Source organism: Oncorhynchus gorbuscha, linkage group LG26 (genome assembly GCF_021184085.1).
Source record: "Oncorhynchus gorbuscha isolate QuinsamMale2020 ecotype Even-year linkage group LG26, OgorEven_v1.0, whole genome shotgun sequence".
In the NCBI taxonomy this organism is placed as follows: domain Eukaryota; kingdom Metazoa; phylum Chordata; class Actinopteri; order Salmoniformes; family Salmonidae; genus Oncorhynchus; species Oncorhynchus gorbuscha.
The window spans coordinates 2,057,540-2,066,569 of record NC_060198.1 but is presented as its reverse complement, the minus strand read 5'-3'; positions in this window follow the sequence as shown (position 1 = coordinate 2,066,569).

Genomic DNA, 9,030 nt, shown 5'->3' with positions numbered 1-9,030 from the left:
GAGGCATTAGTTGCGTTTAAGAGTCTTCTCACTATTGGCCACTCAGGATCCTAAGGAGGAGGCATTAGTTGCGTTTAAGATTCTTCTCACTATTGGCCACTCAGGATCCTAAGGAGGAGGCATTAGTTGCGTTTAAGATTCTTCTCACTATTGGCCACTCAGGATCCTAACGAGGAGGCATTAGTTGCGTTTAAGATTCTTCTCACTATTGGCCACTCAGGATCCTAACGAGGAGGCATTAGTTGCGTTTAAGATTCTTCTCACTATTGGCCACTCAGGATCCTAAGGAGGCATTAGTTGCGTTTAAGATTCTTCTCACTATTGGCCACTCAGGATCCTAACGAGGAGGCATTAGTTGCGTTTAAGAGTCTTCTCACTATTGGCCACTCAGGATCCTAACGAGGAGGCATTAGTTGCGTTTAAGATTCTTCTCACTATTGGCCACTCAGGATCCTAACGAGGAGGCATTAGTTGCGTTTAAGAGTCTTCTCACTATTGGCCACTCAGGATCCTAAGGAGGAGGCATTAGTTGCGTTTAAGAGTCTTCTCACTATTGGCCACTCAGGATCCTAACGAGGAGGCATTAGTTGCGTTTAAGATTCTTCTCACTATTGGCCACTCAGGATCCTAAGGAGGAGGCATTAGTTGCGTTTAAGATTCTTCTCACTATTGGCCACTCAGGATCCTAACGAGGAGGCATTAGTTGCGTTTAAGATTCTTCTCACTATTGGCCACTCAGGATCCTAACGAGGAGGCATTAGTTGCGTTTAAGAGTCTTCTCACTATTGGCCACTCAGGATCCTAAGGAGGAGGCATTAGTTGCGTTTAAGATTCTTCTCACTATTGGCCACTCAGGATCCTAAGGAGGAGGCATTAGTTGCATTTAAGATTCTTCTCACTATTGGCCACTCAGGATCCTAAGGAGGAGGCATTAGTTGCGTTTAAGATTCTTCTCACTATTGGCCACTCAGGATCCTAAGGAGGAGGCATTAGTTGCGTTTAAGATTCTTCTCACTATTGGCCACTCAGGATCCTAAGGAGGAGGCATTAGTTGCGTTTAAGATTCTTCTCACTATTGGCCACTCAGGATCCTAAGGAGGAGGCATTAGTTGCGTTTAAGATTCTTCTCACTATTGGCCACTCAGGATCCTAAGGAGGAGGCATTAGTTGCGTTTAAGAGTCTTCTCACTATTGGCCACTCAGGATCCTAAGGAGGAGGCATTAGTTGCGTTTAAGATTCTTCTCACTATTGGCCACTCAGGATCCTAAGGAGGAGGCATTAGTTGCGTTTAAGATTCTTCTCACTATTGGCCACTCAGGATCCTAACGAGGAGGCATTAGTTGCGTTTAAGATTCTTCTCACTATTGGCCACTCAGGATCCTAACGAGGAGGCATTAGTTGCGTTTAAGATTCTTCTCACTATTGGCCACTCAGGATCCTAAGGAGGCATTAGTTGCGTTTAAGATTCTTCTCACTATTGGCCACTCAGGATCCTAACGAGGAGGCATTAGTTGCGTTTAAGAGTCTTCTCACTATTGGCCACTCAGGATCCTAACGAGGAGGCATTAGTTGCGTTTAAGATTCTTCTCACTATTGGCCACTCAGGATCCTAACGAGGAGGCATTAGTTGCGTTTAAGATTCTTCTCACTATTGGCCACTCAGGATCCTAACGAGGAGGCATTAGTTGCGTTTAAGAGTCTTCTCACTATTGGCCACTCAGGATCCTAAGGAGGCATTAGTTGCGTTTAAGATTCTTCTCACTATTGGCCACTCAGGATCCTAACGAGGAGGCATTAGTTGCGTTTAAGATTCTTCTCACTATTGGCCACTCAGGATCCTAAGGAGGAGGCATTAGTTGCGTTTAAGAGTCTTCTCACTATTGGCCACTCAGGATCCTAAGGAGGAGGCATTAGTTGCGTTTAAGATTCTTCTCACTATTGGCCACTCAGGATCCTAACGAGGAGGCATTAGTTGCGTTTAAGAGTCTTCTCACTATTGGCCACTCAGGATCCTAACGAGGAAGCATTAGTTGCGTTTAAGAGTCTTCTCACTATTGGCCACTCAGGATCCTAAGGAGGAGGCATTAGTTGCGTTTAAGAGTCTTCTCACTATTGGCCACTCAGGATCCTAACGAGGAGGCATTAGTTGCGTTTAAGAGTCTTCTCACTATTGGCCACTCAGGATCCTAACGAGGAGGCATTAGTTGCGTGTAAGAGTCTTCTCACTATTGGCCACTCAGGATCCTAACGAGGAGGCATTAGTTGCGTTTAAGAGTCTTCTCACTATTGGCCACTCAGGATCCTAACGAGGAGGCATTAGTTGCGTGTAAAAGTCTTCTCACTATTGGCCACTCAGGATCCTAACGAGGAGGCATTAGTTGCGTGTAAGAGTCTTCTCACTATTGGCCACTCAGGATCCTAACGAGGAGGCATTAGTTGCGTGTAAGAGTCTTCTCACTATTGGCCACTCAGGATCCTAACGAGGAGGCATTAGTTGCGTTTAAGAGTCTTCTCACTATTGGCCACTCAGGATCCTAAGGAGGCATTAGTTGCGTTTAAGATTCTTCTCACTATTGGCCACTCAGGATCCTAACGAGGAGGCATTAGTTGCGTTTAAGAGTCTTCTCACTATTGGCCACTCAGGATCCTAACGAGGAGGCATAAGTTGCGTTTAAGATTCTTCTCACTATTGGCCACTCAGGATCCTAACGAGGAGGCATTAGTTGCGTTTAAGATTCTTCTCACTATTGGCCACTCAGGATCCTAACGAGGAGGCATTAGTTGCGTTTAAGAGTCTTCTCACTATTGGCCACTCAGGATCCTAAGGAGGCATTAGTTGCGTTTAAGATTCTTCTCACTATTGGCCACTCAGGATCCTAACGAGGAGGCATTAGTTGCGTTTAAGAGTCTTCTCACTATTGGCCACTCAGGATCCTAAGGAGGAGGCATTAGTTGCGTTTAAGAGTCTTCTCACTATTGGCCACTCAGGATCCTAAGGAGGAGGCATTAGTTGCGTTTAAGATTCTTCTCACTATTGGCCACTCAGGATCCTAACGAGGAGGCATTAGTTGCGTTTAAGAGTCTTCTCACTATTGGCCACTCAGGATCCTAACGAGGAAGCATTAGTTGCGTTTAAGAGTCTTCTCACTATTGGCCACTCAGGATCCTAAGGAGGAGGCATTAGTTGCGTTTAAGAGTCTTCTCACTATTGGCCACTCAGGATCCTAACGAGGAGGCATTAGTTGCGTTTAAGATTCTTCTCACTATTGGCCACTCAGGATCCTAAGGAGGAGGCATTAGTTGCGTTTAAGATTCTTCTCACTATTGGCCACTCAGGATCCTAACGAGGAGGCATTAGTTGCGTTTAAGATTCTTCTCACTATTGGCCACTCAGGATCCTAACGAGGAGGCATTAGTTGCGTTTAAGAGTCTTCTCACTATTGGCCACTCAGGATCCTAAGGAGGAGGCATTAGTTGCGTTTAAGATTCTTCTCACTATTGGCCACTCAGGATCCTAAGGAGGAGGCATTAGTTGCATTTAAGATTCTTCTCACTATTGGCCACTCAGGATCCTAAGGAGGAGGCATTAGTTGCGTTTAAGATTCTTCTCACTATTGGCCACTCAGGATCCTAAGGAGGAGGCATTAGTTGCGTTTAAGATTCTTCTCACTATTGGCCACTCAGGATCCTAAGGAGGAGGCATTAGTTGCGTTTAAGATTCTTCTCACTATTGGCCACTCAGGATCCTAAGGAGGAGGCATTAGTTGCGTTTAAGATTCTTCTCACTATTGGCCACTCAGGATCCTAAGGAGGAGGCATTAGTTGCGTTTAAGATTCTTCTCACTATTGGCCACTCAGGATCCTAAGGAGGAGGCATTAGTTGCGTTTAAGAGTCTTCTCACTATTGGCCACTCAGGATCCTAAGGAGGAGGCATTAGTTGCGTTTAAGATTCTTCTCACTATTGGCCACTCAGGATCCTAAGGAGGAGGCATTAGTTGCGTTTAAGATTCTTCTCACTATTGGCCACTCAGGATCCTAACGAGGAGGCATTAGTTGCGTTTAAGATTCTTCTCACTATTGGCCACTCAGGATCCTAACGAGGAGGCATTAGTTGCGTTTAAGATTCTTCTCACTATTGGCCACTCAGGATCCTAAGGAGGCATTAGTTGCGTTTAAGATTCTTCTCACTATTGGCCACTCAGGATCCTAACGAGGAGGCATTAGTTGCGTTTAAGAGTCTTCTCACTATTGGCCACTCAGGATCCTAACGAGGAGGCATTAGTTGCGTTTAAGATTCTTCTCACTATTGGCCACTCAGGATCCTAACGAGGAGGCATTAGTTGCGTTTAAGAGTCTTCTCACTATTGGCCACTCAGGATCCTAAGGAGGAGGCATTAGTTGCGTTTAAGAGTCTTCTCACTATTGGCCACTCAGGATCCTAACGAGGAGGCATTAGTTGCGTTTAAGATTCTTCTCACTATTGGCCACTCAGGATCCTAAGGAGGAGGCATTAGTTGCGTTTAAGATTCTTCTCACTATTGGCCACTCAGGATCCTAACGAGGAGGCATTAGTTGCGTTTAAGATTCTTCTCACTATTGGCCACTCAGGATCCTAACGAGGAGGCATTAGTTGCGTTTAAGAGTCTTCTCACTATTGGCCACTCAGGATCCTAAGGAGGAGGCATTAGTTGCGTTTAAGATTCTTCTCACTATTGGCCACTCAGGATCCTAAGGAGGAGGCATTAGTTGCATTTAAGATTCTTCTCACTATTGGCCACTCAGGATCCTAAGGAGGAGGCATTAGTTGCGTTTAAGATTCTTCTCACTATTGGCCACTCAGGATCCTAAGGAGGAGGCATTAGTTGCGTTTAAGATTCTTCTCACTATTGGCCACTCAGGATCCTAAGGAGGAGGCATTAGTTGCGTTTAAGATTCTTCTCACTATTGGCCACTCAGGATCCTAAGGAGGAGGCATTAGTTGCGTTTAAGATTCTTCTCACTATTGGCCACTCAGGATCCTAAGGAGGAGGCATTAGTTGCGTTTAAGAGTCTTCTCACTATTGGCCACTCAGGATCCTAAGGAGGAGGCATTAGTTGCGTTTAAGATTCTTCTCACTATTGGCCACTCAGGATCCTAAGGAGGAGGCATTAGTTGCGTTTAAGATTCTTCTCACTATTGGCCACTCAGGATCCTAACGAGGAGGCATTAGTTGCGTTTAAGATTCTTCTCACTATTGGCCACTCAGGATCCTAACGAGGAGGCATTAGTTGCGTTTAAGATTCTTCTCACTATTGGCCACTCAGGATCCTAAGGAGGCATTAGTTGCGTTTAAGATTCTTCTCACTATTGGCCACTCAGGATCCTAACGAGGAGGCATTAGTTGCGTTTAAGAGTCTTCTCACTATTGGCCACTCAGGATCCTAAGGAGGAGGCATTAGTTGCGTTTAAGATTCTTCTCACTATTGGCCACTCAGGATCCTAACGAGGAGGCATTAGTTGCGTTTAAGATTCTTCTCACTATTGGCCACTCAGGATCCTAACGAGGAGGCATTAGTTGCGTTTAAGAGTCTTCTCACTATTGGCCACTCAGGATCCTAAGGAGGCATTAGTTGCGTTTAAGATTCTTCTCACTATTGGCCACTCAGGATCCTAACGAGGAGGCATTAGTTGCGTTTAAGATTCTTCTCACTATTGGCCACTCAGGATCCTAAGGAGGAGGCATTAGTTGCGTTTAAGAGTCTTCTCACTATTGGCCACTCAGGATCCTAAGGAGGAGGCATTAGTTGCGTTTAAGATTCTTCTCACTATTGGCCACTCAGGATCCTAACGAGGAGGCATTAGTTGCGTTTAAGAGTCTTCTCACTATTGGCCACTCAGGATCCTAACGAGGAAGCATTAGTTGCGTTTAAGAGTCTTCTCACTATTGGCCACTCAGGATCCTAAGGAGGAGGCATTAGTTGTGTTTAAGAGTCTTCTCACTATTGGCCACTCAGGATCCTAACGAGGAGGCATTAGTTGCGTTTAAGAGTCTTCTCACTATTGGCCACTCAGGATCCTAACGAGGAGGCATTAGTTGCGTGTAAGAGTCTTCTCACTATTGGCCACTCAGGATCCTAACGAGGAGGCATTAGTTGCGTTTAAGAGTCTTCTCACTATTGGCCACTCAGGATCCTAACGAGGAGGCATTAGTTGCGTGTAAAAGTCTTCTCACTATTGGCCACTCAGGATCCTAACGAGGAGGCATTAGTTGCGTGTAAGAGTCTTCTCACTATTGGCCACTCAGGATCCTAACGAGGAGGCATTAGTTGCGTGTAAGAGTCTTCTCACTATTGGCCACTCAGGATCCTAACGAGGAGGCATTAGTTGCGTGTAAGAGTCTTCTCACTATTGGCCACTCAGGATCCTAAGGAGGAGGCATTAGTTGTGTTTAAGATTCTTCTCACTATTGGCCACTCAGGATCCTAACGAGGAGGCATTAGTTGCGTTTAAGAGTCTTCTCACTATTGGCCACTCAGGATCCTAAGGAGGCATTAGTTGCGTTTAAGATTCTTCTCACTATTGGCCACTCAGGATCCTAACGAGGAGGCATTAGTTGCGTTTAAGATTCTTCTCACTATTGGCCACTCAGGATCCTAACGAGGAGGCATTAGTTGCGTTTAAGAGTCTTCTCACATTGGCCACTCAGGATCCTAAGGAGGCATTAGTTGCGTTTAAGATTCTTCTCACTATTGGCCACTCAGGATCCTAACGAGGAGGCATTAGTTGCGTTTAAGAGTCTTCTCACTATTGGCCACTCAGGATCCTAAGGAGGAGGCATTAGTTGCGTTTAAGAGTCTTCTCACTATTGGCCACTCAGGATCCTAAGGAGGCATTAGTTGCGTTTAAGATTCTTCTCACTATTGGCCACTCAGGATCCTAACGAGGAGGCATTAGTTGCGTTTAAGATTCTTCTCACTATTGGCCACTCAGGATCCTAAGGAGGAGGCATTAGTTGCGTTTAAGAGTCTTCTCACTATTGGCCACTCAGGATCCTAAGGAGGAGGCATTAGTTGCGTTTAAGATTCTTCTCACTATTGGCCACTCAGGATCCTAACGAGGAGGCATTAGTTGCGTTTAAGAGTCTTCTCACTATTGGCCACTCAGGATCCTAACGAGGAAGCATTAGTTGCGTTTAAGAGTCTTCTCACTATTGGCCACTCAGGATCCTAAGGAGGAGGCATTAGTTGCGTTTAAGAGTCTTCTCACTATTGGCCACTCAGGATCCTAACGAGGAGGCATTAGTTGCGTTTAAGAGTCTTCTCACTATTGGCCACTCAGGATCCTAACGAGGAGGCATTAGTTGCGTGTAAGAGTCTTCTCACTATTGGCCACTCAGGATCCTAACGAGGAGGCATTAGTTGCGTTTAAGAGTCTTCTCACTATTGGCCACTCAGGATCCTAACGAGGAGGCATTAGTTGCGTGTAAAAGTCTTCTCACTATTGGCCACTCAGGATCCTAATGAGGAGGCATTAGTTGCGTGTAAGAGTCTTCTCACTATTGGCCACTCAGGATCCTAACGAGGAGGCATTAGTTGCGTGTAAGAGTCTTCTCACTATTGGCCACTCAGGATCCTAACGAGGAGGCATTAGTTGCGTGTAAGAGTCTTCTCACTATTGGCCACTCAGGATCCTAAGGAGGAGGCATTAGTTGCGTTTAAGATTCTTCTCACTATTGGCCACTCAGGATCCTAACGAGGAGGCATTAGTTGCGTTTAAGAGTCTTCTCACTATTGGCCACTCAGGATCCTAAGGAGGAGGCATTAGTTGCGTTTAAGAGTCTTCTCACTATTGGCCACTCAGGATCCTAACGAGGAGGCATTAGTTGCGTTTAAGATTCTTCTCACTATTGGCCACTCAGGATCCTAAGGAGGAGGCATTAGTTGCGTTTAAGATTCTTCTCACTATTGGCCACTCAGGATCCTAAGGAGGAGGCATTAGTTGCGTTTAAGATTCTTCTCACTATTGGCCACTCAGGATCCTAAGGAGGAGGCATTAGTTGCGTTTAAGATTCTTCTCACTATTGGCCACTCAGGATCCTAAGGAGGAGGCATTAGTTGCGTTTAAGATTCTTCTCACTATTGGCCACTCAGGATCCTAAGGAGGAGGCATTAGTTGCGTTTAAGATTCTTCTCACTATTGGCCACTCAGGATCCTAAGGAGGAGGCATTAGTTGCGTTTAAGAGTCTTCTCACTATTGGCCACTCAGGATCCTAAGGAGGAGGCATTAGTTGCGTTTAAGATTCTTCTCACTATTGGCCACTCAGGATCCTAAGGAGGAGGCATTAGTTGCGTTTAAGATTCTTCTCACTATTGGCCACTCAGGATCCTAACGAGGAGGCATTAGTTGCGTTTAAGATTCTTCTCACTATTGGCCACTCAGGATCCTAACGAGGAGGCATTAGTTGCGTTTAAGATTCTTCTCACTATTGGCCACTCAGGATCCTAAGGAGGCATTAGTTGCGTTTAAGATTCTTCTCACTATTGGCCACTCAGGATCCTAACGAGGAGGCATTAGTTGCGTTTAAGAGTCTTCTCACTATTGGCCACTCAGGATCCTAACGAGGAGGCATTAGTTGCGTTTAAGATTCTTCTCACTATTGGCCACTCAGGATCCTAACGAGGAGGCATTAGTTGCGTTTAAGATTCTTCTCACTATTGGCCACTCAGGATCCTAACGAGGAGGCATTAGTTGCGTTTAAGAGTCTTCTCACTATTGGCCACTCAGGATCCTAAGGAGGCATTAGTTGCGTTTAAGATTCTTCTCACTATTGGCCACTCAGGATCCTAACGAGGAGGCATTAGTTGCGTTTAAGATTCTTCTCACTATTGGCCACTCAGGATCCTAAGGAGGAGGCATTAGTTGCGTTTAAGAGTCTTCTCACTATTGGCCACTCAGGATCCTAAGGAGGAGGCATTAGTTGCGTTTAAGATTCTTCTCACTATTGGCCACTCAGGATCCTAACGAGGAGGCATTAGTTGCGTTTAAGA